Source organism: Anser anser (genome assembly GCF_964211835.1).
Source record: "Anser anser genome assembly, chromosome: 2".
Lineage (NCBI taxonomy): Eukaryota > Metazoa > Chordata > Aves > Anseriformes > Anatidae > Anser > Anser anser.
This window is the reverse complement of record NC_139721.1, coordinates 61315043-61336145: the sequence shown is the minus strand read 5'-3', so window position 1 is coordinate 61336145 and position 21103 is coordinate 61315043. Positions and strand designations below refer to the sequence as shown.

Sequence of the window (21103 nt, the reverse complement as noted above, 5' to 3'; positions counted from 1 at the left end):
AAGTATTGGTAGAATAATGAGGTGGAACTGGTAGAAATATGCTTTAGATCAACAGCATCCTGAAAGAGGCTCAAGTTATAGGCACTTCTTAATAATCTTATTATTCTGGATTTTATTAACATGTAAAACTGTCTGTTGCTTTTACCTAGAAAAAGCTATTTTTTGTACTTAGGGGTTTACAGTTTTTTGGATGAAAATATCTTAATGCCACAATGTATTATAAAGGTTTTTTTCATGTTTACTATGTTATGGTGAGGTATGCAACTTTGTGGAAATTGAATTATGTAGTAGGATTAAATTACTGAAAATATTTTGAATGAAAATCTGCAGATCAACTAAATGATCATTGTTTAAACAATTTGCTTTCATCTAGAATGAGATGATGCATCCCTAATCTGGAATATTTTTCTTCCAGTTTCAATAATCCACTAACACATCAGAGAGCCTGGGTAGTTGCTACTGCCAGTAGTAGTACTACCTCAAAACTGCTCAAGGAGAGAACCATGTTGCTTGTGAGCTGTCTTAACTTCTGCTGACTCTTGGAACCCAAGAGTGCTATTAGTTCTATTCCCGGTGTGAATGCATTCAGTAACATCTGAATCAGTAACACCTGAACATGAAAGCTGAGGATGTTTGTACTGCTGTCCTTTGTCTTTTTGGCTTAATAGTCTAATTTTCTCCCCTTTCTTTTCCTGCATTTTTCAAATTGTGTTAAAAATAGCCTTGAACTACTGTCAGCGCTGTAACTGTGTTGGTAAGTAATCCATACACCTTCAGTTGACCTTGCCACACTTCATTTAATCTACCCCCTTTCCTTCAGAGTCAGCTGTATGTAGTGGTTTTACTCAGGTCGACAGCTAAGCTCCACCACAACAGCTCTCTCACTCCCCCTCCTCAAAGGGAAAGGGGAGAAAAATACAATGAAAAGGGCTCAAGGGTTGAGATAAGGGCAGGGAGATCACTCAACAATTATCATGATGGGCAAAACAGACTCAGAAGAGGGAGCTTAGTAAAATGTATTACCTATTACTAACAAGCTAGAGAAGTGAGAAACAAAGGAAAGAAACTAAAACCACCTTCCTGCCATCCACCTTCTTCCACCTCCTCCCCCTGAGTGGTGCAGGGGAACAGGGAAAGGGGGCTGTGGTCAGTTCCTAACACTTCGTCTCCACCACTCCTTCACGGTCACTCTCTGCCCCTGCTCCATGTGGGGACCCTCCCACGGGATGCCATCCTTCCCGAACTGATCCTGCGGGGGCTGCCCACAGGCAGCAGCTCTTCAAGAACTGTTCCCATACGGCTCCATACCACGGGGTCCATCCCCCAGGAGCAAACTGCTCCAGCACGGGTCCCCCACGGGCAGCAGCTCCCCCCAGACCCCCTGCTCCTGCGTGGGCTCCTCTCCACAGGCTGCAGCTCCTGCCCGGGGCCTGCTCCTGCGGGGGCTCTCCATGGGCCGCAGCCTCCTCCAGGCCACATCCACCTGCTCCACCGGGGGCTCCTCCACGGGCTGCAGCGTGGAGATCTGCTCCGTGTGGGACCCATGGGCTGCAGGGGGACAGCCTGCTCCACCAGGGGCCTCTCCACAGGCCGCAGGGGAACTGCTGCTCTGGCGCCTGGAGCACCTCCTGCCCTCCTTCTGCACTGGCTATGGGGTCTGCAGGGCTGCTTCTCACTCTTCACTCACCCAGCTGCTGTGTCCAGCAGTTTTTTTTTTTTTTTTTTCTCCTCTCTCCGCTGTCTTAAATATGCTCTCACAGAGGCACAAACAACATCACTTATTGGTTTGGCTCTGGACAGCAGCAGGGCCCTTATCTAACTTGGGGCAGCTGCTGGATTCTTCTCTCAGAAGTCACCCCTATGGCCCCCCACTACCAAAACCTTGCCATGTAAACCCGCTACACTGTAGAAGTTTGTTTTGGCCAAATTTTAGAAATATGGTATTGAGGGTTTGATAGCTGTAGGCAGAAACACAGTGAGGACCTCATATGGGGCAGTAGATTAAATAACACCCAGTGCATTATATAAGCATAGTTGATAACTCACATAACTAAATTAACGTGGCAGGTAGCTTAGCTGGCAATAATTGCCACTCATACTATATTAACTGGCTTTAGTACTCATCCACTGAGGATGAGTGAAATATGAGGTAGTGGACTGATGCAGTGCATACTGTAAATGCTGAATTTTGCAAAAAATACTTAAGAATGGTTTGGGAATCACTTCCTTTACACATTTTTCTTTTTAAACAAATAAATACTGATTTTATGAGCATTTATATTTGCAAAGTCACTACTCATTTATTTATGAAAAAACAAAATATGAGAGCTACAAACATTATAACTAAAATATGCAACTGAATATTCAATAAATATTTTCTTGCTCTGTGCAGAAGCCTTAATTTGAATACTAATGCTGAGATCATAGATCAAATATACCCCGATGTGCTTGGCATACAATGGCATTACAATTTAAGGAGAAACTGAAAATTCTAACTGAGGTAAAAGCTTTCACTGATGCTTTTGGTTTTCTCAGGGGAACCTCTTTGAAGAGAAAAGAGAGATGGAGAATTAGGAGAAAAAAGTTCCTGTGAAGTATTTGCCTGTGCCAGCTTCTGCCTAGTAAGGTATGCAGAAAAATCTATAGCTTTAATTATATCAGAATTTTGCTTTTGTTCTAACTGATGATAACCTGATATGAAATCTTATCATGCACAGATATGACTAAATAGCTATAGATAAGAGCATGTTTCAACATTTTTGAAAGTAAGAATGAGTCTTTTGATTTATGAATACTTTAAAGAAATCAATTGGAAGTGCAAAAAATGTAACGTTAACTCTAAAATTGCAAAAGAAAAAATGAAATGTTAAAGATCCAAGTTTCTGATATATAAAAAATTCACTCATGCTTAATTTTGCAATATAATAGCAACACAATTTAAATTAAGGTATTTTGATATATATAACCTGAGGTTATGTTGAAATGGATTTTAAAATGAATTGGCTTCCTTTTTTAATCTTGTTTGATGTCATTAAACATTATTGTTTACGTTGATTAACATCAATTAAATACTGATGTGAGATGGAGAAGTATTTTCTTTGTATGTTATCTCTGCTGGCACATTCTCTGGTCAAGTAGGAAGTAGCAGAGTTTGAGAATGTATTTTGAAAAGACCCCATGAGCAATCAAGCCTGGCCCATAGCTCTTTCAAACTTGGCATCTCTAAAAACATGTTTTCCTGCCAGTAGCTGGATGTGGAGTACAGACTGGCCCTCTGACCCATTCTGACACACCAGGGAATTTTTTTTGGTTGACTGTGCAGACAGACTCCCATCTGGAATTTTGGAGGTTTCAGCACTGCACTCTGTTACTGCTTATCATTATTATCTTCACCAAAATGAGCTAGCAATTTCTTCCTTTTAAAATCCCCCAAAGGCAATTTTGTTGACTGGAACTCTGTAATACTCTGTATAGCTAGCCATATGCAGTAATTAAAAAAATAAATATGTCACTAGTATAATAACTATAGAGACTTCAGAGAACTAGTACGTTATAGTTGGGAAGCATGTCAAATTATCTGCACGTCACCTGAATGTTTTCCAAAATAAATGATCTGTTGACTCAGACAAGTAACTTATCAAATACTGCTGCGGTTTGTTTTCTAGCACTTTGAATTCTGAAGGTTTATCATTTGGAATTTGGCTTTTGCATCTTCCGTTGCTTTTGCTTCACTTTTGCCCCTATTGCAAATCCATTAAGCATACCTGTTGAAATGCATGGAGAGAAGTTGTTTTAACTGCAGATCTAGACATATATCTGGTAGGCACATTTGTTACTCCTTTGGACGTTAGATGTGTTGGGATGCTAAAAGTTAAAACATGATTATTTACTATTGACCTGTGATTTTGCGTTCTGAGAATAAAAGATGTTTGTAAACCAAGTGGCTTGTGTAGAAATTATTTTACAGGCTGAGGTTTGCTTTTTTTTTTTTTTTTTAATCTGTTTTGTATTTGTTAGCTGAAATCCAGAAGGCTGAACCCGGCTATGAAGAGTTGTAGGCAAAATATATAATAAATAAATAAATATTTTATTGATTGAAAAACTAATGGTTAAAAAAACAACAACAACAAAAAAACCACAACAAAACACCCTCATAGCATTGAGGATCTTGTGGGAGGGGTATGGCAGGGGGCTTAAAATGCTGGATTTTGTCATTATCTCTTCCTCCTTGTAAGCTCTCTAATACTTCCCAATCCCTGCCTCAGAGTGACCTTTGCTGAGAGAGTTGGATGTCAGCCCTTTATAGAGCCTAAGAGTCAGAACACGGTAACAGCAGCTGAAAAATCTCCCATAAATCAGACAAGCCAGCAAATAAAACAAGGGGGGAGGATGGGGGAGAAGAAACTGGATATTTGTGGTTTTTTTGATTGCTTATTTAATTTTAGATTTATTTTTATAGAGATTTTAGATGTGTTAAAATATAAAGGCAAAAGGCATAGACCTAAATTTTAAAATCATTAAAGATTGTTTAAGACTAAATTTGGTCTTGGCATGTTTTCAGATAGACTTTTCTCACCGTTCTGTAAATCTGTGCCAGATACTTATGGGCAGCATAATGGAAGTGGCATTTGGGTTAGTTCTAAAATTAGAAAGAATTCTGATTTGGACTTTGTAATTTTTTATTTTTTAACTTAAAGTCCTCAATTTTGAAAGTAGACTGTAGTTGTTTTCACTTCCAGGAAGGCTGACTTTGTCACTGAGTTCTTCCGGAAACTCAGTGTCTGTATAGGGGGCTACAAATTTGGTTTTCCAAAGGGTGGGAAGGAGGTTCCCAACTTCAGTGAATTTTAGTTACAAGTAGGCATTTAATTTACTTTACTGCTTTTTAAAATTCTTAAGACTTTAACTGAAAGTATTTTAACTTCCCTTCTTGGCCTGAACATTTAGAAGGCTTTAGAAATACAATTCTTATACAGTTTTAGGTTGTTATTCAAGTAAAACTTTTCACAACCTATTAAATATTAAATAGCATAGGAATTTAATAAAGAATAGATATTGATGTGTAGGACCAGCATGATATGGGCAATAGTAAGAGTACGTTGACTGTTGTTGATGGTACGTTTTGTTTTGTTTGCGTTTGCTCTTGTCAGCATTGGTTGTATTCTCAGCATGGTATTTTCTGGTGTTTTTAAAGGTCTTCAAGCTTTAGATAGGCTTTTGGGAGAATTGGATTAAGGAACGCATATAGAAAATTTCTGTTGTGTATAGGCATACCTATGCATATGAATACTGAGAAGCTAGATATGCTTGCTAATACAGCTCCTCACTCAACAAATCTGTGTTGTCAAGAAGGTGGGTATTGAAACATATTGTAATTAAGACTTTTATCTATGAGTGAAAGCACTTCTTTAAGATATTTACTGGGTCTAATTGTTGCTACTTTTTAATAACAGTGGCTTATTGAAAGAGTAGTATGCAACTATCACAACTTTGTGATTTAGATGAATTTCAGATGTTTGAAGCAGGCTCTAACTGCTTAAAACAGAAGGGAAAACTAATCAACATCAAAAAAGTCATCAAACAGGTTCTCAAGAATAGGTTAATAGATTCTGCCATGTTTGTGCCGTGGTTTAAAAGAGCCCTTTGGTTAGAGAGAATACATCCTTTAGATTCTTGAAATGAAGGTATTTGTCCTTTCAGCTTAGTGTGCAACTAGTTAGCATTCATAAAAAAAATTCAGGAATAAGAAGATGCATGTGGACATCCCCCCCCCCCCAGTTAAACTTTGGAGTCTTCATTAAATAAGACCTTTTTTCCTCCCTATTTTATTATTATTATTATTATTATTTTTATTTTTATTTTTTTTTTTTGTTAAAAGGAAAGCATCTTGCAGGTGTGGCAGAAGATGGTAGCAATTGAAATGTGGACTTTGGAAAATATCTGGAAAAGAACTAAGCTACTGCAAAAGTAGCATGGCTATGAATCCAAATGTGTTTGACAGAAATTGGGTAACTTTTTAAAAAATCAAATTGTTATTGTTCTCAAACAAAGCTTTCTGCCTGTATTCTTATGCCAGATTATATTCAGATGAATAGGACTACAGGGGATGATATGATTGCATAGAGTTCTTTTGTATTCACAGGATCATTTAGGTTGGAAGGAACGAAGTGTGTATGTGGGTTGTTAATTTTTTTTTTTTTTACTTAACTGAAATTTTCCATGTTGCAACTTGTATGTATTGACTCTAATTCTGTCACAGTGCATGTCTGAGGGGAGTTTGGCTCCATCCATCTTCTGCTCTACTTTCTACCTCACCCCACACCTCTAACAATCTCTTTTTCAGTCTGAACTAACCCAGTTCTCTCAGACCCTTCTCACAAACAATATGGTCCAGACTCCGAATCATATTGATGGTCCTCTGCTGGGCCTACTATAGTACGCCTATGTCTTTCTGGACCAGGAAGGCCAAAAGTGGAGATGGTGCTCCAGGTGCTGTCTCACAATTGCTGAATTGAGAGGAATTCCCTTGACGTGCTGCCTGTATTCTTTCTAAGACAGTTCAGTATGTGGTTAGTCCTCTTTGCTGCAAAGCCATGGTATAGACTCATGCTCTGCTTCTTGTCCACCAAGACACCTAGGTCCTTTTCTTCAAAGATGCTGCCCAGTCAGACATCCTCAGCCTGTTCTGTTGCTTCCAGATGCACAGTTTGGCATTGCCTTTGTTGAACTTCATGAATTTTCTATAGCATCACATTTGCTACACAAAACATGTAGAACATTTTATTTTTTTTTCAATGTGCAGGATATTCATGGTCCCTGAAAGGTAAGTCCTGCCTTTCAGTATGTTAACTGCTGCCCTCTATTTAGTATCATTCACAGGCTTGTTGAGAGTGCTTTCTGTCCTGTCACTGAGGTTGTCAATAAAGAGGTGGTACTATGGCCTCAAACTTCAGACTTTGAGGATTGCCAGGTTGACGATAGGGTTATCTAGTGTCTGTAGAAGTTTTTGTTGTTGTTGTTGTTTATTTCCTTTTAAATAATGATCTGCTTATAAACTAAGTCTGAGGTTATTTTGTGTTGTGTCTTTTGAATGTGTATGTGAAAATAACTTGAGTAAAGTTACTATAATATTCTGCAATTATTTAACCCTCATTTGAAAATTAAAGCATACAAAACACACTGTGCATTACTGCTTGACTCAGGTGATTATATTAGCTCTGTAGGCCAATGAATTATCTTAGAATGTTTATGCATGAAATGATCTCTCATTGGTCCAAACAAGGGGCAAATTATTTTTTTGAATATATACAGGATTGGGGGTGGTTGGGGCAGCAAAGCTGTCTTCAAACTTATCACTGTCACAGCATCATAGTGAGGCACTAGAGAATGTTTTGCACTTGTTTGGTGATTTTTTTGTCATTTTTTTTAAGCTATTGAAAAACAGTAAGCCACACAAAATGCAAATAAAACTGAGAACTCTTGTCAAATATTTATTTCCCTTTGATTGTCTGATAACCTTGAGGACACCTGAGTGTGATTTATTTGTGATTTAAAAGATAAAAATGCCTACCTAGTGATAATCAAGGTATTAGGGTCATCACATGGCCAGGTGATTATATTTACCATAACTTTTTTTGCATATATGAATTTATGCTCTTGAAAGAGGTGATTTTGTTAAGAACTATAGCTAGGTTTAGCATCATTCTGAGTCTCTGGATATTTCATATTTTCTTCTACATATGATAGACACTTTTAATTTGTTGTTTCAGGACTCCAGTCTCGAAAGAATGACATTGATTCTTAGTAGAGACATATGATTGAAGCATTGCATGAAGTGTAATGGGTGAAGAGGTTCTAGAAATATGCAACAGAAATGTTACTGTTGGTATAAAGGAAGTATGAATGGGAATGTTTGAGTGTGAAAGCACCAGAAGAAACAGGGAAAGAAGGGATGGATAAAAGAATGAGATGTATCAATGGGATTTAGATCGTTATTTTTATAAAATCATAGAACGTCTGCATGCAGTTTTTCAGTAACATTCAACCTAGGGACACCCAAGACAGCCTAAAACAAAGGGCAGGCCAGAGCTAGCAGAGGAAACACAAAGGGTGAATACATTAGGAGTATATCGCTCAGTGACTCAGAGGTGGCACAGGATTATGAGGCAAAAGTTCTCAGTCACTATGAAGTCATAAGTTGTATAAAAGTTTCATCCAAAACCCGCCAGGTTGCCAGTCCATGAAGGATCCAGTAAGAATTCAGTAGCTGTTGTTCCATGAAACTGCGTGTCACCCACCACAAGCCAGCCTGCATGGACTACTGGGATCTTATGAGTATTTGGCTATGAGAAAACCAGTGTGTGAATGGAATGTCTCTTAAATTAAAACCATCTGTGTATATATATGTGTTATCCTGTATAATCTTGCACCGAAGTGTGATTTGTTAGTTGAGCTTTGCATGTTTCAATGCTATTCACTGCACACTTAAAGGTAAAGCAAAAGCTAACAAAAACAGCACCTGGAAAACTTCAGATGCATTTTTCTCTTTGAAAGTGGAAGAGGAGGAGGAAGAAAGGTATCCATCAGATGGCTAGCAGTAACCTCTACTGGTGCAGTCAAAAGAGGTTATGGCATGTAACGATGTGTAAAAAGAATACAGTAGCATTCCTATACAGGAACTTGAAGGTTTTAGTAGTAAACCTTGTGTTTATTTTTAAAACCCTCAACTTTAGTGTAATGTCCAGAGGAAATGGTAAAAATAGAATAAACCTACCTATCATTTTCAAACATTCTGACAATATCAAAAAAGCTAAAATCTATTGTTACAGTTAAATGAGGAAGAACAATATTTTACCTAAAACTACTTAGTTATAACACCCTTGATGCTTCTGTTAAAAGTTACTACAAATGTATATGCAATGAATGTTGCAACTTGTTGCAAGTTATGTATTTGGCTCTGCTGTTTGGTGAGGTTTTTGTCCCTTGAAATAATCCTTAGCTTGTATCTTGGGAAAAGAGAAATAGGGGACACTTTGCATATTATGATAGAGACTCTATGAAGTACGGATGTGGGTGCTGATTTCTTTTTTCTGGTTCCTGACCATCCTGCAGTAAACTCTAAAGCACAGACAAATTTTATTGATACTCTTGGTCTGGACAGTTTGTCTTTAAGAAATCTAAAGAGCCTGTTTATCTTCTTTAGCTCCTGGATTCAGTATCTCATGTATGTTATAAATAAGTACTTTGGCAGCTCACCATCGTGTAGGTCAGTGCTGAGTTAAGAAAGAAGTGATTCACCAAGTTTTTTTCATCAGTTTTTGGTTGTTTGCTGGCTGCTGCTCCTCCATTTACCTTCCCACTGTTCTACTTAGTGTTCCATTGATATCCCAGCTGTTCTGCTGCTTCAGCCCTTAAGATGTGTGACAGGAAAAAATGGAGCTTATCTAGAAATCAACAGAATAGACTTCCTGCTAATGAAAAGGAACATATGGCTGTGGAAACCAGAAGTGAAGCCCTCATGGAAACAATTAGCAAATCCGTAAAACCTGCCTGATCTCTTCAGAAATGACCAGGATATTCTTGAATTTAGAAGAATGCTATTTTATTTTGGTCACCAACAAATAAATGTTGTGACCCTTACCATGTGTTTCATCTTACTGCATGAACACTTCAACTAGAGAAAGAGCATTTATTCAGTGAACTACTACATGAGAAAATAAGACGACAAAATTTCTCTCTGTAGTTTTGAGTACTCATGTTGGTTCATAAACTAATCAAAATGTATTGCTGAAAAACTAAGGAGTGTATTTATTTATTTTATGAACCCTGTTTAGAAACTAAGAAAACTTAAAGCTTGAACTTGGTCCCTCAAGGGCTGTGTATTCTAGCCTATTTGGCAGCCCTGTTAGTTGCATGTCTAATGCAAGCGATGTGACAGACCAGTTGTCTGAAGTCACTGTTTTGAAAGGCAATCAACTTAACAAATACTCCTGCTGTGAGTCTGGGACATGCAGATGCAATAATTTTCAAGGAGTTTTTTTTGCACCTGGTTAGCTGTCACTGTTAACAGAAGAATGGGAGTGAAGACTGCTTCTATGTATTTCTTTTGCTCCGTATTTTTTGATTCGTACCACATAATGACTAAAAGCAAACAAGATCTGATAAATGCTATTTCTTAATAATATAGATAAACATTGATGAATGCGATGGTAGTATAGAGCATGTCTGGAAAACTTGTCCCCATAACTTATTTAGTAATCTTTCCCTTTTCTAACATGCAGCACTGATTGGTATTGTATATTGAGGAATGCATAATGACCTTTATCTTAAAATACTTTGAAGATCCATTCAAGCATTTGATGAACATTTAATTTCATAACACTTGATTTCTATGTACAGGTAAAAAGGAACATCTTGCAAAACATTTTAAATCAGAGCAGTCTTTAAATTGCCTTTAATCTGAAAGCCCCGTGACCAGTTTCTTCTAACCTTTCCAAAAGCTTGCTTTTATTGTTGAAAGAATGAATCTGACAGTTTTGGCCAAAGTTGTGTGTTCCAACAAGTTTCTTTCTTTCTTTCTTTCTTTCTTTTTTTTTTTTTTTAAAAAAAAGGCAGTCATAAAGTATATTGTTGCATCTGTAAAATTATAGTGAAACAGTAGAAACCACTTATCTGGTTGGTACGAGTCATGGTAAAATGGAGAGTCCTTAGACAGAAACAGGAGGACTTTTAGTGTTATATATCACAGATGGGATAGGTCATAGGTGATATAAAAACAAAACAACAAAAAAAAAGTTGTTGTGCGTTGAGGTGAGAAAACAATTCCTATTCCAAAACAAGGAAACTTCACCTATTAATGGTATTTATTACCTTTACAAGAAAATGGACCACTGCATTTCCCCTGAATCTTATGCTTGTATTAATATTTTTTTCCACTGACTGAGAATCCGTACTTAGCCATTGATCTGAGGTGAGTCTATTTTTCATTACAGTGAGTGTCTCAAAGAACACTCAAAGGACAATACCCTTCAACAGCCTGGTTTGAATTCAGTGTTAAGCCTGCTTTGATCAGGAGACTGAACAAGGGATCTCCTGTGGCCTTTTCAACCTGAACTGTATAATTCTAAAAAATATTTTTAGAAAAGGTTTTATGAAGAGGAAAACTTAACCATTTAACTTTTATTTAAAAGATCCTTATAAAGAGTAGGTAAGAAAAGCAAACAGGCTTGTCATATAACTTCCGTTCTCTCCCATCTCCTCTGTCTGGACCTACCTGTGAGGTTTAATGTCTTTTGTGTTGCAGCAAGTCTGTGTGCCCTTCTTGTGTGTAGTCCACCAAGAAGGCCTTGTGGTGTGTTTCTTTCCTGTTCCTCTCAAAACCATCTGAATCTCTTTACTATGTAGAGGGCTTTTTCCCCTTTCGGTCTCATTTTCTGCCAAAAACTCTGCATGCCTTATTCTGATCTAAAAAGCTGTTATCCTTCAGCATACTCTCTAGAGCAGAAGTAATCTGCTCCTCCTTCCAGAGGAGTCTTTGTGAGCTTGTCAGTCCCATTTTGAGGGAATAGTAGTTTCAAGCTGAGAAAGAAAACAGATGCTGTACATTGTATTGATTCCTCACTGGTGTTTCTATACTCTAAAGGCAGATGTCTTAATTAAAGGTTACAGTTTTTCCATATATAGGAAGCTTTATTTGTCTTTTGTAGCATTTGTTAAAACGCACAACATATAACTCACTATATATCATAAGAGTGTTAAAAACTCTTCAAGTGTCACATGAGATGTAGAGGAAAACCTTGATATTGAGTGAAGTATTGTAATACAGATGGCCATCTCTAAAGATGCCTCATTTCTAGCAGTATATGACATGGATTATGCTGTTTCATCCAATCTCATCTCTATTACCCTATATACAGCCAGGGTTTCTTTTGCAACTGGCTTCAAAATGTTCTCTACATCTCAGCTGGCAGGCAAACATGGTTTTGATTGCAAGAGATGTGGCAGGAGGGAAAAGCATGTGCTTGCAAAAGGTCCTTTCATTTTTATATGTTGTTGTGACTACTCCTGACAGCACAGAAGAATCCAGCTAATCCCAGTAGAAAAACAGAGCCCATGCTGAGAAACTAGCTCAGTAGGCATCCAGGGGAATGCAGTACCTTATGGCTTTTCTCCCTGAATAATTTACCTTTTTTTTTTTTTTTTCCTCTGTGCTGCAGAAGTATCTTAATACATCCATCTGTTCTCTCTATAGTGCTGCAGATGGTGACTTGTGTTTTGAGTATGCAGTTGAGTATTCGTTGAGTATGACCTGGTGTATGTGTCATGAGCTGGTATGGATTATGTTTTGGTGTCCAGAAGAAATTTTTTCACAGTTGTATTGCTGTTTTGTTTTCAGTCTTGTTGAGCAAGAGGTGGGGTGAAAGTCAAATAAAATTTTTGAAAAACAAACAAATAGATGGAAAAATATTTTAAGATTATGAACTTCATTACAATGTTTCAGTTCTGTCTTTTGTAGATAAAGGCAGACAGGTACTGGAAGACTGGAATTTTCAAATGGACTTTGTGCCCATTGGGGAAGTGATGTCCTGAAGGGTTTATGGTGTGTCATTGCTCAGTTCTCTCTACTCCAGTTCTGAAAGGAGGAAAGTTTAGACCTCTCAAACTGCTTAATTACATCCTCTAAGTAAACAGATGTTGTCTTAATAGATTCTGGGAAGGACTCTGTGACCATTCAGTCATACAAATTTATCATTCATTTGTGTCCTGAGAAAGTCACTGGCCTGGGAGTTGTTTTTAGGGTGTTTTTATATGGCTAATGTTGTAAACTTCCTTGTCTTTTTTTTTTTTCTTTGATACCTTCTTATCAGTAGGCTGTAAATGACCAGAGCAGGTGCATAAGAAGTACTGCAATGGGAAAAGTAGCATGATAATTCCCTTGTAAATCAGTCATGTAAATGCAGGATGATTGGCCATCTCATATTGGTTGGGCTGAGTTGTCTAAACTAAAACTGTGGTTTTGTCCCTTTTCTGATACAGTGTTTAGGTTCCCTCATCTACTGCTTTTTGAGTGCTCCTAACACCAATGAGGGTTTGGAACTAATGTAAGCTTAACAATGGAATTTCTTGGAGTGAATGCCTACCTTCTAAAAATTGTTGTGTGGAATGGTACTTATGTATGTCCAAGAAGGAGTGAGAAAGGGGCATGTTCATGCCTATTCATGGAAGTTATTGCATTGTTTTCATATCGAAATGAAAAGGCTTTCAATATCTTGACATAAATATTATTGCTATAGCGAGGAATTATCAATAACAATACTATGTCCAATCTATTTTTACTGCTTCAGTCAAGTACACAGTAAGTTAGTCAAGACCACTCTGTTATGTAAAATGATGTTCTGTAATAAAACCCATAGAATTGCTAGAGATTATTTGCTTTATAATTGACTTTGGACCACTTCCTAAGAGCATAATTGCCTCTGTAGAATCATAGAAGTGGGCAGCTGGGGAGACTTCAGAAAGTGTTGTTTCCCTCCCTTGGCTTGAGACAAGTAAAATAAAACCAAGGAGAAGCAGAATGAAGTTGTGAAAAAACGGCTGAAAAACCTACCAGTAACAGTCATTTGCCTCATCATTACCTACTATGTGTATATGTTGTTAACATGGATTTGAAACCCATGTTACTCCAGGAGGAGACACTTGTGATCTGTAGTAAAGGAAGGGAGACAAGAAAAAAGCCTCATCTTGCAAGTGTCTACCAATTTCTTTTTGACAGGGAAGTAAAGTACAATTATTTTTTTTAATAATCTTGGCAGAGGTAGGAGGAATAGAGTTTGTACATAGTCTGTTAAATCTTGATAATATTGCAAGGCTGAACAGGCCAGCTTCTCTTCATGATAACCACTGGCAGAAGCAATATTGGGTTTGATGTGGAACAGAGACATTATACTTGGGAGGTTATGTGCATTTCAGTGTGCTGGTAGGGAAGGATGGAGAGATAAAAGGAGGGGGCACAGCAGAAGATTAATTCTAGAAAGAACAAGTCTGATTGTGGAAGTATAGTTTGATCTTGATGTAGTTGTGGACTACCTTTTTTTAATTCTTAGGTTGAATTGAGATGGTGATGTGCAGGATATTCACATCCTGTTTTCTAAAAAAAAAATATCAAGAATGGGAAATACAGAAGTAAACTGAATCAGCAATTAATTTAGTAACTTTTCCTTTCTGATGATGAGAGTATCTTTTACTGGCAGTCCGCTATTTAGAAAACCACTCTGCACTGTGTGTATTATGTACAACCATAGAGGCTGGAAAGTGGAGGAGTGAATTAAACACTTTTTTTTTTTTTTAGGGTTTGTAGACCTTTGTTATTGCTGTTCCTTGGTAATGATGTTGCAGAAGTGAGACAGGCCTATTATAACCAAGTAACATTCTTAAATAAGGGAAATTACTCTGTGACTGTATAAGATCTAATATCAGCTATAAGGATAATATTGACCTAGGTATTGATTTAAGTCTATTGGAAAACTAACAAGAATGGAAAATAATTACAGAAGACACCAACTACTAAAGCTATTGAAAGCAGATGAGACCATACTCCTGGTTCATTAATTCTGTGCTTTCTACCTACTTGCCTCCAGCCCAGCTGCAAGCTGCCCCAGTAGCTCCCAAGGACTGCAACTCACTTCAACCTTAACATAAAGATCTCATTAGCAACATTTTAAAAGAAGGTGTTGTTAGAAGTACTATGATCATTTTCAGATCTTCTAAATCTTTTTTTTTCCAAATTTTCTTTAAATCATGCTTTGTTTCTGTGTTTAAAGTGTATTTTGTTTTGGAAAGACTGTTGTCACTGGTCACGGACTCTGAAAACAAGAGCAAGGTGTACCAAACTGTCGGAGTTGCATTAAAAATGATTAAAAATGTTGATACCCAACTTGGGGTCTCATTCAAAGAAGGGAAGAGATGCATACTTCCATCCTGGAATGCCAAAGGGGATAGCTAGGATGATTCCTGGTACACAGGAGACAAAAAAAAATATTAAAGGGATGGCAAAAAAAATATATATTAAAGGGATAGCAAAACAGTGGTATATATGACAGCTGGTGTGCGGTTTGGTTTCTGAAAAACTTTAAGAAAAATATTCAAGACAAATTCTCTCTTTAGGGATAATTGATTCTGCTTCAGGGCAGGAGAGTGACCTAGGTGTTTTCCAGGGGCTATTTCTAGTCCGCTCTAATTTAACAGAATACCTGAAACTTTATAATAAAGTCCAAAAGGTCGGGGGGGGGGGGGGGAAAAAGTTCAGTATGTTTTTTGTTTGTTTGCTTGTTAGTTTTTGAATGCCCAATAATGCATTTAAATGCAGACTTGTTCTCTCTATTTAAATGCAACAGGTTTCTTTCAAGTTTTCACACTTGCACCAAAATTCTTTATTAAGGCAAGCCTTGAAACTTCCAGTCTGATTTAAGCGAGAGATTTCCTTAGAAAGACTTAATTTTAAAGTAGTGGAAACATTCTTTCATACTTCATCTATACACATTACTCAGCAGACAACTAGGCCAAACTGTTGCAGTATGTGCAAAAGTCTTTTTATCTCTGTATTTAAAGTTCATTTTGTTGCTGAAATCAAACTAACCACATTGATTCATGGGAACAAATTATTTGATTCTCCTTCCCCTAAGCTGGCCTTCCTTGTGTAATTATTGGTTTTAGCAGTAGCAAGAGAAGAATTTCTTCACTTTTGTTCTGAATAGTTTCTCTTAAAAAATTTCATTTCTCTTTGATTCCATCTTCATGGCTCTGTCATCTCAGATTGTACCTGACAAAGATGCCTTGGATTTTTATGTGCTGTGTACACTTTGCATTTTCCAGGTTGTCTAAATGTTTGCCTTTTCTCAGGACTATTCATGCAGGCTATATCATGATACCTCTGTAGTAAACATATTCTATTCTTCTTTTCATCCTGACTATGCTACTTATCTTCATGTTTAACACCCTTTGTAAGGAAAGCAGTGAGCCCTTCCAACCCCCATGGGGTAGCTGCAGAAAGACCAAAAGCTCTTAGGGATTCTGCCTAACCTGATGAAAATCTTTGCTTGTAGCATCAGTGGCTGTGGCTGAAAGGGAAAGGTCTTGTAGATGCCATTTGTACCTGTGTGTGTGATTACCTACCCTGAGGAATTCACTGTGTTAAATGTCTCGCTGTGTTATTAAAAAAAAAAAAGAAAAAAAAGAGAGAGAGAGAAAGGAAAACTGACTGTGGACCAAAAGAAGAGGTAGCTTTCTCGTTTGTAGACTTGATTTACAAATGGAAAGACTGTCCACTTTGGGAGTTGACACACGGGGGGGCTTTGTAGCCAAAATCTCTACTGTGGTTGTGGTGATACTCAGTAGTTCAAAAAATGAATTCTTTCATTCAGAAAATATCCGTTTACAGCTATTAGTGGGAAGTTTGATATGAACAGAAGTTTGCTTTGTACCAGCAAGGAATACAGCTACACTGGAGTATGTTGTTATTTAACCTTTAAAGGTCATTTGTCTTTGCTATCCCACAGAATGGTTTTTGCTCCCAAGAGGTTTCCCTGAACAGCAGTTCAGTAGTGCCAACCTAGCAAGGTTTAATACTGTAGTCAATTTATTAGTAACAGAATCATTCAGCTGGTAAGATATGCTGAAACTTCTCTGTTCCATTTTCAAAACAGAAAATGCAAAGACGTGTGTGATCTGTGTGTGTGTGTATAAACAACAAAAGTTATGAGGAGTGGCTGAGGGAATTGGGGTGGTTTAATCTTGAGAAAAGGAGGCTGAGGGGAGACTTCATTGTTCTCTACAACTAACTGAAAGGAAGTTGCAGCAAGGAGGGTGTCAGTCTTTTTTCTCAGGTGACAAGTGATAGGACGCAAGGCAATGGTCTCAAGTTGTGCCAGGGCAGGTTTAGATTGGGTATTATTGGAATGGATTGCCAAGGGAAGTGTGGAGTCCACATCCCTAGAATTATTTAAGAGAAGTGTGGATGTGGCACTAAGGGGCATGGTTTGGTAATGGGACTCGGTAGGTCAGGTTGATGGTTGGACGTGATGACCTTGGATCTCTTTTCCAACCTAGATGGTTCTACGATTCTGTGATTCTTTATGCATGAAATTATTGTGGCATCCATTGGCTTCTTCAGGTTCTCGTACTATAGTTAAAATAAATTCTAAACTCAGGAAAGTTTTTCTTTGTTTAAAATGATTCATTAAGAAGGAAAAAAAAAAGTCTATTACAAACCTAAATGGAGAGATGAAGGGAGGTGTTTCTGAATGCAAATCAAATTTCTGCTGCTGATATTTGTTATGGAACCACAACTCAGCTTTAACTATAGATGCACAATGAGTGTCTGTAATAGTGATGCATATGTAATAACAATGAGGTTGTTTGAAATGAGATTTAGTGCAGCTGAGAGATTTAACCTTGCAATTCAGACAGTTTCTAAAGGGTCTAGGGTAATGGTGCTTATAAAAGCTTCTGGACAATAATGGACACACTGGGCAAGAACATAACTAGCTGTAAGAAAGTAATGTAATTCCATCTCCTGCCTAGCTGCTGTATTTGCTTAAATGGATAATTTCTGCCAAAGGCTTTAACTGTTGGCAACAGAAATCAAGTAGATTATAGGGAATCCTGTAATACCCCATAAAAATAAATATTTAAAGTCAATGGCAAGTAGACTTGCAAAGCTGAAAAAAAGACGGCAATAGTAACCAGCCCCACATTAAATATTATTTGCTAGGTTTAATATTTTGATTGCTCTTGAATAATCAACTCTGAAGCAACCACACCACAGGAGCTGTTAGGAGTCCTTTTAGTTGGCAATGGTTTTCATACCATAATATAATTGATAGGCTCCTGTGTCAGAAAGCACTAGGCAGCCAAATAAACAATATGTCCTTCTGACTATTTGGGAATAATGTAATGTTCAGAAATATTGATCCCGTGTGCCAGCTAAAGCCATAATGAGGCTAATACCAAATGAACCAAAAGTTGCTTCAACATATCTCATCTATTACCTAAAGAATTGTAAAGTTAGTAACATATTGACCTTGTTGTGACACACTAAAAATTAATGCTGTCAGTGCTGCTTAGTATTTTCCAATGGCTGCTCTTCATGGAGGAAAAAAATAAAATAAAATTAGCTTGTCCATCACTGGTTTAATGTTATTTTATTTTTTTGTTTTAGATGGGAATACTCAGCAATACCACAGTGAAGTCATCTCAACAAAGGATAGCAATAGCATGTTGTTGACCAATTTTTTTTCTATTACAAAGAATTTGGCATGTTCTGGTTTGCTGCTGCTCCCCTTGTTCCTTTCTCTCCCACCTCCAGTTAATCCCAGAAATATGTGAACACTTTCCCTATGGCAGTGTTCTAGGCTTACTGCAAGAGACTGCCAGGAAATAATGCAATGCCAATTGTCTGAGTTCCCAGAACACTATTAAAATCTCTCCCACTGAAGGAACTCTTCATTTTGATTGAATTTATTTTCACTTATGGAGAGATTATTCCATGCTAATCAAGGATTAAAAAAATCAAACTGGAGAGGATAATGTAGAATGACTGCTAAAATCCTGAAAAAGATTAAAAGACCCTCCATGAAACATGTACATGAAAATAAAATATATCATCATCTGGATATTTTCTATGCCAAAAAAACATCCAATAGAACTAGTAAAGTGTAACTTTTTTTTTAAAAAAAAAAACATCAGGTATTTTCAAGAAAATAAACATATGGATAAGCTGGTAATGGACGTTAGTCTAGACTCATTGCATTGATTGTGAGTGATTGGGACATACTAGTATTGCATTAATACTGAGTGATGCAAAGAATCTTTAATTATGCCTTCGCTAATAAAGAAGAGTCCAAGACACAGCCTTTAAGTACTAGCATTTACACTGTTCAGCAACATGTGCCTTGGTTCCTGCTGATGAGCCCTCTCCCAGCTGTTGGCTGGGCATGGTTCTCCTGAGACCATGAGGGATTTGTTCCCAGTGGGAAGCTCTGATGTGGCTATCGGGGATATTTTGAGCAGAGGAAGACGCTGCAGACACGTGAGTGTGAACAGAGCTGTGCTGTGCTGTGCTGCTTGGTTCCTAAAGCAAGAGGAGTCTGTGGCTTGTTTTGTTTAATAGTGTAGCATTAACTTTGTGTGTTACAGGATTTTCTCTACAAGCCTTTTAAAAAGTTTTTGGAATTAAATTACAAAGCAAAAATATTTCTTACAGCTTTTGTGTAAACATTTAATAAATTGCATGTAGAAAGATAACACCAGTGCTAAGACTTTAACTCAGATTTTCAAAGCATTGTTACTTTGGACTATATCTTTTTGCTTTTAAACTTGGCTAGGGCTGAGACTGATTTTATTTAAAAATAAATAAATCCTTATTTGATTCTTTGAAAGACTCTTGATTCCTTGCTGCTTTTAATCCTCTTTTCACTATCCTTGCATAGCCCCATCTTTATGAAAAGGTACCTCCAGTGTCATTATACAATAATGCAGATGTTCCAGGCCATACAGACTGCACTCTGATGAGACTGAAAACAATGAGATGGACACCATCAGTCAATGTTTGGGTTCAGATTACAAAGCTCTTCATGAAGTTTGTTCCTTTTTTAAGTTAGTATTTGCACTCAGGCATGAGCTGTTACCATTTTTAGCAGTGGCTGGTTTCTTCCATAATGAACTGCATCCTTTGAATTGGCCATGATCATAAACCATCACTAAAATGAAAGTTCAGAAAACTGCCTCTGAAGTTGCACAGCTATGAGCAGTTTTTCTTGTCAGTATCATTAATAAGAAAAATAATGCAGAGCCAAGCTGGCATGCAGCATTACCTTCAAATATGAAATCACTAATCAGTAGATTTTGAGAATATACCTTATCACCTCTGCAGTTTGCTTGACTTGCAAGCAGACGTAGCTCAGCATCTGCAGCAGAACAAACCTCTAACAAATGGAACACATTAGAGCCTTCCTACCTCATTGGCTTCCTATTAGAGCTCGTAATTCTGCTTATCTCTTTAGCCCTGTCAATTTCTGGCATGGTTTCAATGGTGGGTTTTTCAGCTGGATGTTTTTGCACGAAACTGAGTTGCTAAAACTAGTTCTGCGTGATATAAATACAATATCCAGAGTCTTGTCTCCAGTAGCTCTGATATGGCTCTTTTGGCCATATCCAGAATTTTATCTGTATTATTTAATACATGACACACACAAGCACATAATTAGGCTTAAATTTTATATTTTTAATACTTAGGGTTTTCATTAAACTGAACAATAAAATCCTTGGTGTTTAATTTGTACTGGTGATTCTGTGCCTGTAGTGGGATCTCCAAAGAATCCAATGGTGTGATGCCAAACATAGTAAAACTATGTTAAAAAAAAATGATTGTGTGACTGCAGCAGATTTTTTAGCTCCAGATTGAGAAAAGCAGATTGATATTCTGCTTTGTAGGGAAACCTTGGAATAAAATTTTTTACAATAGCTTTTTAATAAGATTCTCATATTTGTGTTTGTGTGTTCTCTTTATTTATTTTTCAGAACTGTTTTCTGTTGCAATGATTGTTGTAATAGTTGCAGTAAGTCAAGTAGATGACTTGAACAATCTTTTTGTGAATTTACTGTCAGGTAAGATGTTAACTAGTTGTGAAATAAAGTCCACTACTTTTAAACATGGCTTTATTTGTCATTTTGGGTTACAATTGATGGGGGTGTTCTGGCCAGTTATTTTTCTGAGTTAATACACCTCTAGAAGGATGATGATACTTACTCCAATTGAACCAGCAAAATGCTTCTAGACAACTTTCTAGGAAGCTGAGCTCCTATATAATAACTTTCCTGTCTTAATGGCAGCAGTTCTATACTGATTATTCTGTTATAATTTAGCAAAGGAACATGACGTAGCAGTAGCAAGTGACTGTCCATTGCATCTCTGGCTGAGAAGCATGCCTCGATATGCATGCAAAAGCAGGGATTACATTAAATGAAGTGATTCAGAATACCCTAACAGATCTATCATAATTTTGAGAGAGACAGGTCTTAAGGGTTTGCTGGAGGGTAGTATTTTTAT

The 21103-nt window shown here is 37.3% G+C and overlaps 1 protein-coding gene across 1 annotated transcript in view; it reads left to right on the top strand.

The window, feature by feature from the left end:
* The window catches only part of FBXO15 (F-box protein 15), a 199821-nt gene that overhangs the window by 124477 nt on the left and 54241 nt on the right, over positions 1–21103 (top strand). Inside the window, exons 23-25 of the mRNA XM_083825765.1 lie at positions 722–754; positions 2536–2626; positions 18215–19084. The gene's annotated coding sequence lies outside the window, so the exon portion shown is untranslated. The remainder of the gene's footprint in view (positions 1–721; positions 755–2535; positions 2627–18214; positions 19085–21103) is intronic.